Source organism: Lepus europaeus, chromosome 13 (assembly GCF_033115175.1).
Source record: "Lepus europaeus isolate LE1 chromosome 13, mLepTim1.pri, whole genome shotgun sequence".
Taxonomy (NCBI): Eukaryota; Metazoa; Chordata; class Mammalia; order Lagomorpha; family Leporidae; genus Lepus; species Lepus europaeus.
The window spans coordinates 77,560,652-77,578,047 of NC_084839.1; positions in this window are offsets into that span (position 1 = coordinate 77,560,652).

The following is a 17,396-nucleotide window of genomic DNA, read 5'->3' on the forward strand; positions in this document are numbered from 1 at the left end:
AATGGATAGATTCCTGGACACATGCAACCTGCCTAAGTTGAACCATGAAGATACAGAAAACCTAAACAGACCCATAACTGAGACAGAAATTGAATCAGTAAAAAAGGCCCTCCCAACAATGAAAAGCCCGGGACCGGATGGATTCACTGCTGAATTCTACCAGACATTTAAAGAAGAACTAACTCCAATGCAAATCAAAACCACAATGAGGTTTCACCTCACCCCAGTTAGAGTGGCTTAAATACTGAAATCTACCAACAACAGATGCTGGCAAGGAAGTGGGGGAAATGGGATACTAACCCACTGTTGGTGGGAATGCAAACTGGTAAAGCCACTCTGGAAGTCAGTCTGGAGATTCCTCAGAAACCTGAATATAACCCTACCATACAACACAGCCATACCACTCCTTGGATTTACCCAAAGGAAATTAAATTGGCAAACAAAAAAGCTGTCTGCACATTAACGTTTATTGCAGCTCAATTCACAATAGCTAAGACTTGGAACCAACCTAAATGCCCATCAACAGTAGACTGGATAAAGAAATTATGGAACATGTACTCCATAGAATACTACACAGCAGTAAAAAAAAAAATGAATCTTGATGTGAATGGGATGGGAGAGGGAGTGGGAGATGGGATGGTTGTAGGTGGGAGGGTGGTTATGGGAAAAAAAGCTGCTATAATCCAAAAGTTGTACTTTGGAAATTTAAATTTTTTAAATAAAAGTTAAAAAAAAGTGTAACAGACTTACTCTATGTAATTAAAAATACAAAATTTTATCTTTGAGTATCTTCCCAAGAAAGAAATCTGTAATAATTTCAAAATTACACTCAAAGCTGTTCAACAAAGTTCATGAAAGGGGTCTGCTTGTCACACAGCAAGTTAAGCCACTGCTGGAGAAAGCACATCCCATACCAAAGAGCAAGCTTTAGTCCCAACTCTATTTTCTCATCTAACTTCCTGGGAAAGCAGTGGATGATGGGTCAAGTCATCCACACTGGGGACTCTGAAGGAGTTTCTGGCTCCTGGCTTTGGCCTGACCCAGTCTTGGCTGATGCAGCCATTTAGGGAGTGAACCAGCAGTTGGAAAAGTTCTGTCTCCCTCTTTTGTAGCTCTGCTTTTCAAATAAACAAGTAAATCTGATATTTTATTGAGAAAAACCTTTTATGATTTGTAAAACATACCAGTATTTTAAATGTAAGGACAAGTATTTTAACTTATACAAGAGAAAATGTTGTCCGAGAAATATAATGAAATTGTGAGTAACCTAGAAGAACAAACAATAGGCAAATAAGAACTTTACTAATATTAAAAACACTGATTTAATAAACAGATGGTCAAAAGAGGGTCAAATAATTAAACATTTAGAGCTGGATTCCACATGCATTTGAATATAAGATTGACTAATCAGAAAATTTTTGATAATCTCTTAAAAGTATGGAGAAACAGCCACTCTTATTTGCCACTGGAAGGAGTGTAAATTGACAACTTTTTTTTTAAGATGTTATGTGACAGGTAGTTACAGACAGTGAGTGAGAGAGAGAGAGAGAGAGAGAGAGAGAGAGAGAGAGAAAGGTCTTCCTTCCATTGGTTCACTCCCAAAATGGCTGCAACGGCCCGAGTTGGGCCAATCTGAAGCCAGGAGTCAGGTGCTTCTTCCCGGTGTCCCATGAGGGTACAGGGTCTCAAAGACTTGGGCCATCTTCTACTGCTTTCCCAGGCCACATCAGAGAGATGCACTGGAAGAGGAGCAACTGGGACCAGAACTGGTGCCCATATAGGATGCCAGCCCCGCATGCGGAGGATTAATCTAGTGTGCCATGGTGCCGGGCCCAGCAACATCTTTCAAAATCTAAAATGCCCAATGCTTTATTTAATCCAGCAATTAATTTGTAAAAGTATCTGTTAGACACATACAAAACAATGAAAATGCATGTATAAATTACAGAATTTTAATAGTGAAAAAACATGAATAGTACAATTATGAAAAGTAAAACTTAACCACATAATGTGTAATACTTGAAAAGAAAGCAGATCAATTGCTCTCTATATATTTATGTGTAGACGCACACACACACACCCTAACTGGCTAAGCATCTAGGGTTTTTAAAAATTTCAAATTTATACTGAATGTCCCATTATAGTTTTATGGATGATCATACAATTAATATTACTAGAATGATACCTAAGTATTTTACATTCTCAAAGAACAGAATTGGATAATACATATGGCAGTAAATTTTGCATTTCACTTTGTCCTTTTGTATTTTTTGGTTGTGACATATGATTATAATATGTACTTAAAATGATGTTTTAAGAATTGTTTAGGGGCTGGTGCTGTGGAACAGTGGGTTAACGCCCTGGCCTGAAGCGCTGGCATCCCATATGGGTGCTGGTTCTAGTCCCAGCTGCTCTTCTTCCGATCCAGCTCTCTGCTATGGCCTGGGATAGAAAATGGCCCAAGTCCTTGGGCCCCTGCACCCATGTGGGAGACCTGGAGGAAGCACCTTGCTCCTGGTGTAGCATCTGCATAGCTCCAGTCATTGTGGCCAATTGGGGAGTGAACCAGCGGACAGAAGACCTCTCTGTCTCTACCTATCTCTGTAACTCTGTCTTTCAAATAAATAAATCTTTTAAAACAGAAAGAATTGTATAGTGGGGTTGGCTTTTGACACAGTGGGCAAGATGTTGCTAGGGACACGTACAACTCTGTGCCTGGGTACTACTCCTGGCTCCACTTCTGATTTGAGTTCCCTGCTTATGTGTATGTTGGAGGCAGAAGGTAATAGTACAATTACTTTGGTTTCTGCCATCTTGGGGAGACATGGACTTAATCTGGCTTCAGCTTGGCCCAGTCTTGGCTGTTGCCAGCACTGGGCAATAAACCTGTAGAGGGAAGCTCTTTGTACCTCTCCCGATCTCTCTGCCTTTCAAATAAATAAAAATATGTAAAATGCATATTGATTAGTGGTAAAAGTATATGTTTTACTAAAGTAAGATTTTCCATAATTATGACATTTTTTTAAAATCTCTGTGAGGGCAGGCATTGTGACATAAGAGTTTAAACCATCATTTGGGATGCCTACACTCAATATCAGAGCACCTGGAATTGAGTCCTGCCTGTTTCTTATCAAGTTTCCCATTAATGTATACCCTAGGAAGTCAGCTGTGATGCCGTAAGTATTTTGGTCTTTGCTAGCCCTATGGTAGACCTGGTTGGATTTCCTGGATTTTGTTTGGCCCAGGCATGTTATATTCATTTTGGGAGTAAACCAGTAGATGGAAGACACTACCCAACCCTTACCCGCCATGTGTATGTGTGTGTGTCCTTGAAGTCAATAAAAATTTAAAGCAAATGTGTACTAACACTTGCTGAATATGGGTGTAAATTTCCAATGAGAAATATAGAGAAAGTATTCATTCTATTTGCTTACTTTTACCTTCTAAAAATCTCAATTGCTATATGAAGTAATAAAACCAGAGAATGAAAGAAAATTATAAGCAAGAAGGAAGGGAGGGCAGAAAAGATTGAAAGCAGTATATTTCCTTCTGCTGATAATACTAAGAGTTCCCTGTACTGGAATAGGGACTGGAAGTAAATATTCCGTAAACTGATCATGTTCTATTCACCCTTCATTCATCAAACTGTTGCTTCCTTCTTGCCACAGAGCCAAGCCCCCCTTCAGGAATTTCCAAGCCCTGGGACAGAGATTGAATTCTTCATGTTGCCTCTAGTGACCATAATCTTCTACAGCCTCTATTCTGGTTGGCTTCTTTGAGAGGCTCCATCAGAATAGTGGTAAAGATTCAGGAGGGTGCATTTCTGTTTGGCACCATTCCGCCTGTGTTCAATGACCTGGGACAGCCCACCTCTCCTTTTACTGCCTGTCGCTCACCATGTTACTCAAGTGAGCGCCTTTTTACTATTCCCAGTGTGCAAAGTTTTCCCATTTGATACAGACCTCACTTCTCTGAACAAGGCAGAAAGTTAATAACTGTCTCAATACTTATTCAATGCAGTGCATTTCAATGTATGTACTTTTCCTTTAAAGGAATGTAATCGTTTATTTTGAGAAATAATTACTTTAATATTAGAGATACATGTTTGATCTACGTTATAGTCAATGGCTTAATACTTCACTAAATAAAGAGCTCAATGAATTCAAGAATAAAGGCCATATATGAGGAGAATGTAGTTAAGGGCTATAAAAATATGCAAATAAAAAGATGTTCAACTTTGCTCTTATATAATAAGTTTTAAGTAGTCATAGATCATTAAAACTATAGAATTCTTAAGGAAGTTTTAAAACTAAATTTGACAAAATACTATTTGCAGAAAACACTGATATACACAGGGGTTTCTTGCTTTCTATTTTTATTTTTTATATTAACTGACATGTAAAGGGAAAACATGTGTCTGGCATATTTAACTCAATGTCATGTTCTCTAGTTGCAACCATTCTGATATAAAGGATAGAATTTCATTCTTTATAGCTGTATACAGAATTTTCTTGAAATTGAACACAGAACTGGATTTCAGCTTTTTAAATACATTATCAAGTAAAAGAAATCTATAAAATTATTAGCAAACTGAACAGAATTTAATGAGTGGTCTTCAAAAATTGTGGAAATTATTTTCATATAAAAATTTTAAAATAGAGTTCTTTTTGTTCATTATCCACAAATGTGAAGTTCCATAGCATTGAGTATCCTATAGAAAAAGCCAATCACTCAAATTTAGATCTATTTCCAGACAAATGTTCTGTTTTTCAACAACTTATTAGCTGTTTTTATTTTCTTTCTTATAAACAAAAAGCTGGGAATTTAATATGAGCAACTAGGACAATTTGGATGAAATGGCATATTAAACCCACAAAAATCTGAGGATGTAAAATGTAACATTTCTTCTGGCACTATCATTTGTCTCCCTGCAGCCAACTTTAACTAGCATGTTGGAACTATTTTTGTTCATTGCTTTTCACTAGATAATAGTGTCTCTTAAAATACTTCAGATGCTATCTGAAATTAAATGTGAGATATTAAATGCAATCCTTGTGGGAAATGAAAGCATTTTACTGTATTTCTGTGCATAGCAAGGAAATCCTTAACACATAGCAGAAGGAGAAGTGTCCTCAGAATATATTAAGGAGGGGATATTTTTGTTTAATTGAAAGCTGTACGAAAAACGCACACAAGTCGAGCCAAGCAGAATATGAAACCAAGTCCCCGTAAGTGCCATGAATGCAGATTTGAAGTACTATTAGGTCCAAGTTTCCTCCCATAGGCTCCAGGCTCTTGGCTTAAGGAGTCTTGGTCCTGTGTTTAGGACTGAAAATAAAGCTCTTACTAAAATTAGTTTTCTGAACTGAGATGAAGCCAGACATAAAAGGTCCCTAATCACCAGACCAATGAGGCTATTTATCCCTACACATAACATCTTGATGTTCAGTCTTGCCCTGATGTGTTTCTTCACCCTGAAACCCAGATCTCGAGCAAAAGATAACTATCACCTGCATGTAGTGCCCAGACTGGAGTCCAGTCATCAAAATCTCCTAAGGGGCATGATATCACCAATGAATGGAATAGGACTACAATCAATGCAGACCAACAAGGAGTTTGAACACAAACTGACATGGAGCTCTCAGTATCAGTTCCCATCCATAAGAACATTTAGCCCTAACCCCTCAGAAAGCTAGGAAATTAAGCCATAGCTACCCAGACCTTTGTGATTTGCAGTAAAATGATTCCTTTCTTCTACCATGCAAGTGTCAGTGATAGACTTTATGTGCCAAACATGAGCAGACACAGTTTTGGGGGATCTATAGTAACTCCACCAACCTGTTTTAGGAGTGTTCTGTGTTGTATGTAGAAGAAATACGAGAACTGGCAGCTATACTAGATGGAGACTAAGGGAGTATATATATCTCACGCTGAAATCAGAAGGTGAAGTTAACAATTCTTTCCAGGCACCAGAAATGAAAATGAATTGCCTTTCAAATAAAGACTGGAGGGATATGAATTTGATTTAATTCTCATGCAGATGGTTTATTGAGAGGTAGAGGTATTCAGAATGTTGGGATCATTCATCTGCAGCTATTCAAATGTGTTTATTTAGATAGGTTAAAATGAGACAGCTCTAACAAGCCTAGCATGAGACACAGCTTCAACATCCATCTTGGATCATCCTTTCCTGACCATAGTCAGATCTTAATGCAAATAAGACATCATTTCCTCCTGCAAAGCTTAAGTATTACTCATAACTGATAAAAGCAAACACATTTAAAATGGTTTTCTGGTAGAATCTCAGACAATCACAGAATTGTTCTTGGTTATTTGACTCTTTGTTCTCAGTAATAAATTCTTATGACATTTTACAAAAGTGGATGATCAAAAAAAAGGGGATTAATTTTCCCATTGAGATTAATTTGCATAGGCTAACTTTCTTGTGCAGTTTTATAATGTAAGATGAAGAAAGTTATCTATGTGTTTCTATCATTGTTAGTGTTTAGAATATATTTGAGAGCACGGCAGAGAGGTCTTCCACCTGCTGATTCACTTACCAAATGGCTGCAAAGTCCAGAGTCAGGCTGATTTGAATCCAGCAGCCAGAAGCTTCTTCTGGGACTCCAAGAGGTTTGTGGGGGCCCAAGCACTTGGGATATCTTCTACTGTTTTCCCAGGCCATTGCAGAGGGCTGGATTGTAAGAGGAGCAGCCAAGACACAAACTAGCACCCATATGCGACGCCAGTTCCACAGGCAGAGGCTTAGCTTACCATGTCATACTTCCAGCCCCTCTTTAGCTTATTTTATGAGTTAAAAATTACTATGCCATGCCAAAAGTTTTAAATAGCATATTGAAAAGAAACTAGTCAATACTCTTAATGAACTATTATAAATATTTTAGAACTTTTAGTGAAATTGGAAGAATGTAGCAATGGATACCTTCAGATGACATGTCTAGTCCTGAAAACTACTTATGTAGCATTACTACACATTTGATTGACATTTGGTCAATCAACTACAACACTTTGTAATAGTTACACAGCAAATATGTCATGGCTCTGAATTGTTTACATCTTCCATGATATCTTCATCACAATATATCACCATTCCAATTTCCTAGGTCTTCACACTGAGGTCATATTCTCCTTTACTATACCAAGATCACTATGTTTTGTTCTTACATAGTGCCTGTATAACCTACACAGCACCCTTCTCTATAAATGTTTGCAAATGCATGAAGTTACAGTAGTCTCTTCATGTACACTCTACCATTTAATTTTATAGGGAATACCTTTGTAGACAAATCAATAACAGATTATTTCCTTCTAATACATAGTTGATAAAGTATTTGGTGAGAAGGTCAAGTTTAAGAAAAGAATCATATTCAGGAAAGGATTCCAATAGGAAGGGAAAGAGACTTCTGCTATATAAATATATGAAGTTGTAGTCAAAGAAACGAACTCAAAATTAAAGCAAACTCATTGTAATTTGAGAGAAGTAAAATGGCAAGATTATGGGACAGTAACAAGTGGGTTCTTTCTTGAATATGACACTACCAACAGAAATGGTAAAAATATTCATAACAAGAAACAGTATATATTGACAACATAATATGCTCCTGAAAGAATTCCTCATGTTAATAGCTCATTTAATGCTTTTGGTAACCTAGTTTCAAATGAGAAAAAAAAGTGACTGAATAATTGCCCAAGGTCACACAACCATAAAATATTCAGTCTGAGTTCAAAGTCTTTCACTCCAGAACCCATAACCACACCCATTACACTATACTTCACATACTTCTATAAAACTGAGCAAATGCATGTTGTCTACCGAATTTTTTGACAGAGTTAATTGGTTCTCCCCCCAAATGGCCACTACGCCAATCTGAAGCGAGGAGGCAGGTGCCTCCTCCTGGTCTCCCATGCGGGTGCAAGGGCCCAAGCACTTGGGCCATCCTCCACTGCCCTCCTGGGCCACAGCAGAGAGCTGGACTGGAAGAGGAGCAAGTGGGCGCCACCGGCGGAGGATTAACCAAGTGAGCTATGGCGCCGGCCCAGTCTACCTTTCAATCTCATTCCAGTTAGAGATAGTAAAGGAAATAACTTAAGGTGAACAACTACATTTGATTAAGTATACAGTAATAGAATTAAATATATTAACATCTATGATTGAAGAGGTGAGGGTTTGGAAAGCAGTAAAAATCTTTCACTATCTTTTGCCTAGGTATGTTAAGACAGTTATGACACAAAGCAACACGTAAATGCCAATCCGCCAATTTAAATTCAGCCTACTACAAACTAAGCAGAGACATGTTCTAACAGAGTTTTCATAATTCTAGATGATATAAATAGTTCTACTTTTCAAAGTTCTGATTAACCCCCTGTCTTGATCCAGTCCTTTGAGTTTGAAGTTTGGATAAGCAAAGCCAGTAGATAATAGGGTACATTGCATGTAACATTTTGTTCTATTTTAGTACAATCAAGCATCTATATAATTCAATTGTATAGTACTTAAATGCTTGCTTTAAATTTTAAAGTGCTTCATTATTCAGCCAGCTTTAATTGATTGAAAAGTCTTTTTTCCATTTATACACTGCATAGAGTCCTAAAACACGAGAATTCCATTGTAAGAAATGTTTTAGGTTTTTGTTTTCCTGCTTTCTGCCTTTGCTTTCTTTCATACTTGATTGAAAGGTCAAAACGGGTACATGGGGGATTCTATGATGGTGGATTAAGGAAAAACATACTGCACTAGGCTAGGAATAAACAGTTAAAAAAAGAAAAGTAGGAAGTGCATGCTCATGGAAGAATTGGAGAGAAAAACATGCTAGAAATCAGAGGACCACTGTGGTCCTGTCTAGAGGGTGTGGACATGCAGCATAAACATGAACACAAGGCACAACCACATCAGCCGAGAGCCAGAGCAGGCAGCAGCTTGGAGAAGGAGGCAAGACTAGATTTCAGCAGTATGTGGCTATATGGCCAGAGGGAGAGCATGGCATGAAGTCGGACTGGAGCCTTGAGGTCTAGTGTTGCTAGTGGTTGCCTGCAGACCACGTGGAAGTAGAGGGGGTATGTTTATCTCACCTCAACTTCTCACAACATCCCTCTCTACCCAGGTGAGAAAGGGCAGAGGCCATTTTGAGCTTGGATGGGAGCTGTACAAGATTTTGTGCATGCACACAGCTACTGGCTGAGAAAGGACACCATCCTCTTGGCAGTGCTGGCAGCAGTGGTGGGGAGAGAGCAACATTCATCCAGTGGCTCCTGTATGCACATGCTATACAAAGATTCTAGTGGAGGGGACAATCTGCAGTCCTCAATGACTTTGAGCCTGTGTGGGAGGTGGTGGGGTAACCATGTAGGATGGTGAGGTACCTGCAACCTCTCAAGATAAAGATGCTTAGGCAGAACTGTCTTGGGGAACATCAGCCTTTCTGTTGACTAGACAGGTTGGCAGGGCTGAGAGAGAAACCTCCTTAACCAGCAACTGTGGGAGCCTTGTGTGCTGAGACCAGAGGTCCTTAGTGGTTACTTGAGAAGGTTCAGGGTGTAGCTGGGTCTCTGGGCAATTACTGGATGCACAATACATCAGAAACATCATTCACCTGGGCCAAGTGGGATTTATCTCTGGTATGCAGGGATGTTTCAACATTTACAAATAAATGAATGTGATATGTCACACTAACAAATTGAAGAACAAAAACCACATGGTTATCTCAATAGATGCGGAGAAATATTTGATAAAATACAACATCTTTCATAATGTTTTCAAAACTTTGAGCAAATTTTGTATAGAAGGAAATTCTGCAATAAATACAGTCAAGGTAATTTATCACCAGTGCACAGCTAGCATCCTAATGGGGAAAATCTGAAAGAATTCCCCCTAAGATCAGGGACCAGACAAGGATACCCACTCTTATCACTGCTATTTAATATAGTCTTGAAGTTTTAGCCAGAGCCACCAGGCAAGAAAAAGAAATCAAAGGGATATAAATTGGAAAGAAATCAAACTATCCTTATTTACATATATTTCCAAAGACTCCATTGAGAGATCATTGGAACTCATAAGAGTTTGGTAAAGTGGCAGGATACAAAAATCAACCTGGAAAAATCAACAACCTTTGTCACAGACAGTGCCATGGCTGAGAAAGAACTTTAAGATCAATCACATTCACAATAGCTCCAAAAACAATTAAATACCTCGGAATACATTTAACCAAGGATGCCAAAAATGCCTATGATGAAAATTACAAAACAGAAAAAAATAGAACACATTAAAAATTGGAAATATCTTCCATGCTTATGGAAGAATCACAATCATCAAAATGCCCTACTACCAAAAGCAATTTACAGATTCAATGTGATCCCAAACTACTAATGGTGTTTCTTCACAAATCTAGAAAAAAATAATCATGCCAAAATTCATATGGAAACACAAGAGACCTCAAAGAGTTAAAGCAATCTTATGCAACAATAACAAAGCCAGAGGCATGACAATTTTATTTCAAGACATACTATAGGGCAGCTATAGTCAAACAGCGTAGTACTGGCACAAAAACAGACCACTGGTACAGAGTAGAAACTCCAGAAATCAATCTATGCATCCTCAACCAACTTATCTTTGGCAAACAAGCCAGAAAACATCTGTGAAGCAAGGACAATCTCTTTAACAAATGGCATTGGGAAAACTGGATCTCCACACACTTAAGTATGAAACTAGACCCATACATTACCCCTACACAAAAATGCATTCAAAGTGCATCAACGTAAATCTACAACCCAATACCATCAAATTACTAGAGAACTTCAGGGAAACTGTAATGACATTGGCATAGGCAAAGACTTCTTGGAAAAGACCCCAGAAGCACAGGCAATCAAAGCCAAAATTGCCAAATGGGATTATATCAAGATGAAAAGCTGCAACACTCAGCAAGGTGAAGAGGCAACCGACAGAGCGGAGAAAATATTGGCAAACCACATGATTGATAAAGGGTTAACATCCAGAATCTACAAAGAGATCAAGAAATTTAACAAAGCGAAGAATCCAGTTAACAAATGGGAAAATGACTTCAACAGCCATTTTTCAAGAGGAAATTCAAATGGCCAACAGACACTTGAAAATATGCTCAGGACCACTAGCTATCAGGAAAATGCAAATCAAAACTAGGGTGAGGTTTCACCTCACTCCAGCTAGAACAGCTCTCATACAGAAATCAACAAATGACAAATGCTGGAGAGGATGTGGGGAAAAAGGTACCCTGGTCCACCGTTGGTTGGAAAGTAAACTGATGTAGCCACTGTCAAAGACAGTATGGAGATACTTCAGAAATCTGTAATATACCATATGATCCAGCCACCCCACAACCGGGAATTTACCCAAACCAGGAAAAAGAAAAGTAAATATATGAAAGAATTATCTGTATCCCCATGTTCATTGCAGCACAATTCATAATAGCTAAGACATGAAGTCAACCCAGATGTCCATCATTGTTGACTGGATAAAGAAATTATGGCATATATATACTATGGATTACTACTCCACTGTGGAAAAAAAAAAAAGGAATTCTGTCTTTAACAAGATGTATGAAGATGTAACTAGAAACCATTGTACTTTAGTGAATACAGCCAGTCCCAAAAAGACAGATATCCTATGTCGTCCCTTATCTGAAGTAACTAATACAGTAACTGAAGTGAGATTTAATGATTATTTACAGCACTTGTCTCTTCTGTTGAGGAACAATTTTCACTTTTTTAAATTTTTTTTACTTAGCATAGGATAACTTTATGTTCATTAAGTAAACTGAAAATAGATCTTTGTAAAAATTAAGAGTGGGAATGAGAGAGATAAGTGGAGAAAAGGTAGGTGGGTGGGAGGGACGGTGGGGGGGGGAAGGGAATGTCACTATGTCCCTAAATCTATATATAAAATATGTGAAACTTATGTAACTTAATTTTACAGACATCTGAAAGAAAATCCCATAAAGAGAAATCCACTAAGAAATACAGATTTTTAGAACCATGTTATTTTCTGTTTCTGTAATCGGCAAAATATGCATGGATCAAAGCAGGTCTCTGGTGAATTTGGCCTACATCGTAATAAAATAATTCTAAGATGGGGAGGTGGGGGATCTTTTAGTAGCCAGAGTTTTAACTTTAAAAAGAAGGCACAAATTTGGAAGAAATGTACACCAAGAAAAATTGAGTTAATTTTTTTTAGCCTTGTAAAAATGTAAGCTTTCCTTTGGGAACACATGGATTAAACAGATGAAATCTTCTGTGTGCCATTTCGTTTCTTCAAATCTTTCTTGAAATATTTTTATAGATAAGGGTATCAGTAAATTTTGTTAGTGATGTCTAGAAAAAGTGTAGACAATTTGTTAAATAAATTGCCTAGAATGACTTCATTTTGAGAAGAACTGGGCAAATTATCAACACTTGTAATATTTAGAAGTTAGTTAACCTGCAGTAGCCTCATAAAGTGTCTTAATCTTTCATAAATGGAATCAGCATTTACAAAAATACTTTAAATGCGAATGAAGGTCAATGGGTAAATAACCATTGAGGAAAAAAATGGATTTTGTTTTCTTCTATGCCTTTGCTATAAAAATAAAAAATCCTTGCATCTATCAGTTCATTCTGAAGCGTGATACTTTAGGGAGACTGCAATTCCAGAAATCAAAGAGCATTCTGTACTCTCTCCTTGAACTTCTCTGCCTCAGTCTCTTCATGTGTTTTCAGTTTGTCCTCAGTCTTTCTCAACTGCTTTCAAGGAATAAGATGGGCTCCCTCTGGTGACTAATTTCACACCTAAATATTCCCATGGCAGTTAATTAAGATGTTGAAGTCTCAGCTTCCCGCACTTGTCTCATGCAGAAAAGCATGTGAGGTTATAGGCCTAAAGGGAAAATATTAAAAAACTATCCTCAGAATTTAACACTGGTTCTCTGCTTACATGTACAAAGTGTTTTCATTTCGTCTTTATTCATATTAAATCTCCCACTTATATGCTGAATTTTTAAATAGTAACCACAATAAAAATTAAATGAGATTGCCTTGACATTTTCAGGTAAAATATTTTTTAAATTTAAGCAAAATTAAAATATTTAAGAGCAATATCAAACAATGTTTTTCATATTTTTTGTGCACACAGAAAACAGAATAGAACTAGATAGAGTAAGAAAATTTTTGCCATAGGTATACAACTTCCCCTGGTTCAGTGCCACCAAGCAAGCAACGTAACTCTTCCATAGCCCAAAATATTCTAGGCAGAGCTTCCCTCAGCAAAGTCAGCTTATGTTTTTTTTTTTTTAAAAAGATCTTTATTTATTTGAAAGTCTGAGTTACACAGAGAGAGGAGAGGTAGAGGCAGAAAGAGAGAGGTCTTCCATTCACTGGTTCACTCCCCAGATGACCACAACGGCCAGAGCTGTGCCGATCCGAAGCCAGGACTTTCTTCTGGGTCTCCCCGTGGGTGTGAGGGCCCAAGGACTTGAGCCATCTTCCACTGCCCTCCCAGGCCATAGCAGAGAGCTGGATCATAAGTGGAGCAGTCAGGACTAGAACCAGCACCCATATGGGATGCTGGCACTGCAGGAGGCGGCTTTACCCGCTATGCTACAGCGCAGGCCCCCAATTACTTCCTATTTCTATCCTTCTCTTTCCATATTTATTCCCCTTCTTCCTTCATACAAGAAAATATAACATAGTCTAGAGAGATTTTTAAAGCTTTGAACCATATTCTGGTTGTATAGTCCTTCTCTTATAACCAGAACAATCAACATTTTGAAGTTATTACACATCATTCCCATTCAGCACCTAAACATTCAGTATATATGAATGTCCATAAACAATCTTCAGATTGAATATGAGTTTGTGCCTGCTTATAATTTACTTACATTGGTATCACAATGCATAGCTTCCTGCAACTGTTTTCTTCATTAACATGAATTTCAGAGACTTATATTTCTGCTCATTTTCTTCTCTTGCTTTCAACTATAAAGTTACAACACTATTGATCTAGGTCATTAATAACTGTCTAACAATTCATGTTTTAATGATCGTAAGTATTCAGAGCACCTAGAACCTATTTTTTCCATATTTGAGGGATTCTCAGAAATGAAGTGTGAAGCTGTGTTGATGGATTTCAGTGAAGTCCCGTCTTTAACTCAATACAGAATTACCCTCTTGGGAGATTGTTTCCATTTACTTTCCCACTCACTCCTCATTTACTCTGTAAGACTTTCTCCCAGTGGGTATAAATGTTTTTAGCATAGTTTCTGCCATTCTTTGTAACGGTTTTAAAACAGATTTTCATAAATGATTTCAGTTAATGATAGTTACTGTTAATGATAGTGCAGTTAATAAATAGTTACTGCTAGAGTGAAGCAGTATATGGAATATCTGTTTGCCGCTGTATTTCAAATAAAGAAAAATTTGTAAATATTTCTTTGAAAGGTAAATTAATAGATAAGAGCAAAATGGGGAGAGCAATCTTTTCTTAGCTGTTTTATTCCCTAAATGGCTGCAACACCCAAGGCAGGGCCAGGCTGAAGCAAAGGGCCAGGAACTCCACCTGGGTCTCTCATGTGGGTGGCAGTGGCTCAAGCACTTGAATCATCATCCGCTGCCTTCCATGTCACATTAGCAGAAGCTGGATTGGAAGCAGAATAGGTAGGATTCCAGCTGATACTCCAATGTAAGATGATGGGATAGTAAGCAGTTTATCCTAGTGGACCGCAATGCCAGCCCTGAGAATAAGAAATTTTTTTAAGACAACATTTTCATCTGTCCTATTCCTGATACAAATAAGTTCCATTAAATTAACTTAATTACCTTTATTTTAGTAAACTTTGAAATGGAGAGGGTTGGTGCCGCGGCTCATTAGGCTAATCCTCCGCCTGCGGCGCTGGCACACCAGGTTCTAGTCCTGGTTGGGGTGCCAGATTCTGTCCTGGTTGCTCTTCTTCCAGTTCAGCTCTCTGCTGTGGCCCAGGAAGGCAATGGAGGACGGCCCAGGTCCTTGGGCCCTGCACCTGCATGGGAGACCAGGAGGAAGCACCTGGCTCCTGGCTTCAGATTGGTGCAGCGCGCCAGCCATAGCGGCCGTTTTGGGGGTGAACCAACAGAAAAAGGAAGACATTTCTCTGTCTCTCTCATATATAACCCCACCTGTCAAAAAAAGTTTTAGAAGACAATTTGCTGCAAACAATTTCTTCTAATAACACTTGACAATAAGCAACTGTACTTTATATCCAGGGGTGGTAAGAAGCATCATACTGACAACTATTATTTTGTGGGTGAAAATTATATCAATTGTATGAATGAAGGCTGAGATAAGGCCTTTTTCTGTGGTGAGGGATACCCATAACAGTACACTTAAATTTTATATAGAGTTTCTAGAGTAAAATAAAATTGGAAGAGAATGCATAGAGGTGATATGACAGAATTGTGAATCTTTGAAGTTTCTCAAGATTGAGAAAAGATACTCAGCTCTTGGACTCACTTTGATGCTTCAAATTATACACAACTAAAACAAAACCTTTGAGTAACCTTTTGAATATATAAATATCATAATAACATTGATAATCTTTCAAAGTAGCATTTTGACCCTATTATCTCCTACCTAACCTGTGACCTGTCCTCACACCCTGACAGACCTTCTGTCTTGCCACATGACTTAACCTTAGAAACAAGAACCAGGATTCGTTTTTCTTCCCTTCTTTTATATTGTGTTCAACTGTCATGATTACAAAGAAATCGGCCACTATTTAAAGGTATCATTGAATCTCACTTCTTATCCTTATTCTCTAGTATCTTTAGGTAAACTTGTCTGTTCCAAAGGACATGTCTAGAATCTTTATTGGAGATTTTGAAACTCACAGGAAAAATGTTTACCTGAATTTTAAACTCTAAGCTAATTATACCTTTAAACAAAATGAGTTTACTAAACACTGAAATAAATTGCGATCATATAAAATGTTCAGTGTGAAAAGAGACATTTAGCAACAAATTTAAAAACTTACAAAATGGTAGATCCTAAACCAAATATAAATTGTAACCACAAATTTACTTAGAGATTATCACAACAGATGAAACAAAACCCAACTATTATCTATACAAGAACTTAAACACACTGATAGATTAGAATTAAGGGAAGTTTGGCCTAGAGGTTAAAATACCCATGTCTCTTATTGCAATGTGTGGATTAAGTACATGGCTCCACTCCTGGCTCCAGTTTCCTGCTACTGTAGACTCTGGGGGCCAACAATGATGGCTGAAATAATTGGGTTCCTGCCTCTCAATCAATTTTAAAAAAGAAATGGAGAGAGATATACCACGCAAGTACTTATCAATAGAAACCTAGAGTAGCTAAACTATGTTTAGGCAAAGTGGATTCTTCAAAAACAGTGTTGAGGCATAGAGAGCATTATATAATGATAAAGAAGCCAGTTTTCCAATATAGCAGAATGATCTTAAATGGATTAATACCTAATAATAGAGCCTCAATATGTGAGACAACACTGGTATAATTCTACAGAACACATAAGAAATCACCAATTTTATACAATAGGATCCAGGGGAATGTATTCCTGCTCATTCCCTGAGGATGACATTACCCTATCAAACATCATGCTATTAAAATAAAGGAAAACTGTTTTCTAGTAAATGTATACCCTATTTCTCATTTTTTACATATTAAACCCAGCAACGTAGAAGCATTATACACTGTAAGTAGAACTTAATGTAAATTTCCACTTGTGTAAAGCTAGTTCAACTTATGAAAAATTCATATCTCCCATATTAACTAAGGAAAGAATCATGATTGACAGATAAACTAGTATATCTTAAAATTTCCCTGCCAAATAGAAACTAATATTGACAAAAAATATTTATATAAACTTATGCTTCATACACAAGTGAAAAATTGGTGAAAATTTGGATTCATCTGCCCTAGCATTGGTAAGAAGGTATTGATGTCCTCTTGCCCTTCCTAATCTCATAGCCAGTACAAGACAAGAAAACTACAATGATTAGAAAGAAATAATATGCTTTTGTTCACATATTACATGACCATCTACCTAGAAAATCCCAAAGAATGAACAAAAAGTATCACTGGACCTCAAATACACACAGTAAAAAAAAAAAAAATCATCACAGGATAAAGTTATACAAAATTGTTTTATATTTCAGTAATGAATTGAAACTTGACATTAAAAACAATCCCATTTACAATAACTGATGAAAATGTTCATAAAAAGGTCTAAATAGAGACATAGTTCATGATCAGGAACTGGGAGACTCAGAATTGCTACAGTCAGAGTAATTGTCAACTTGATCTATAGATTTAGTGCAACTCCAATCAAAACTCAAGAAGCTGTTTGTCAATATTG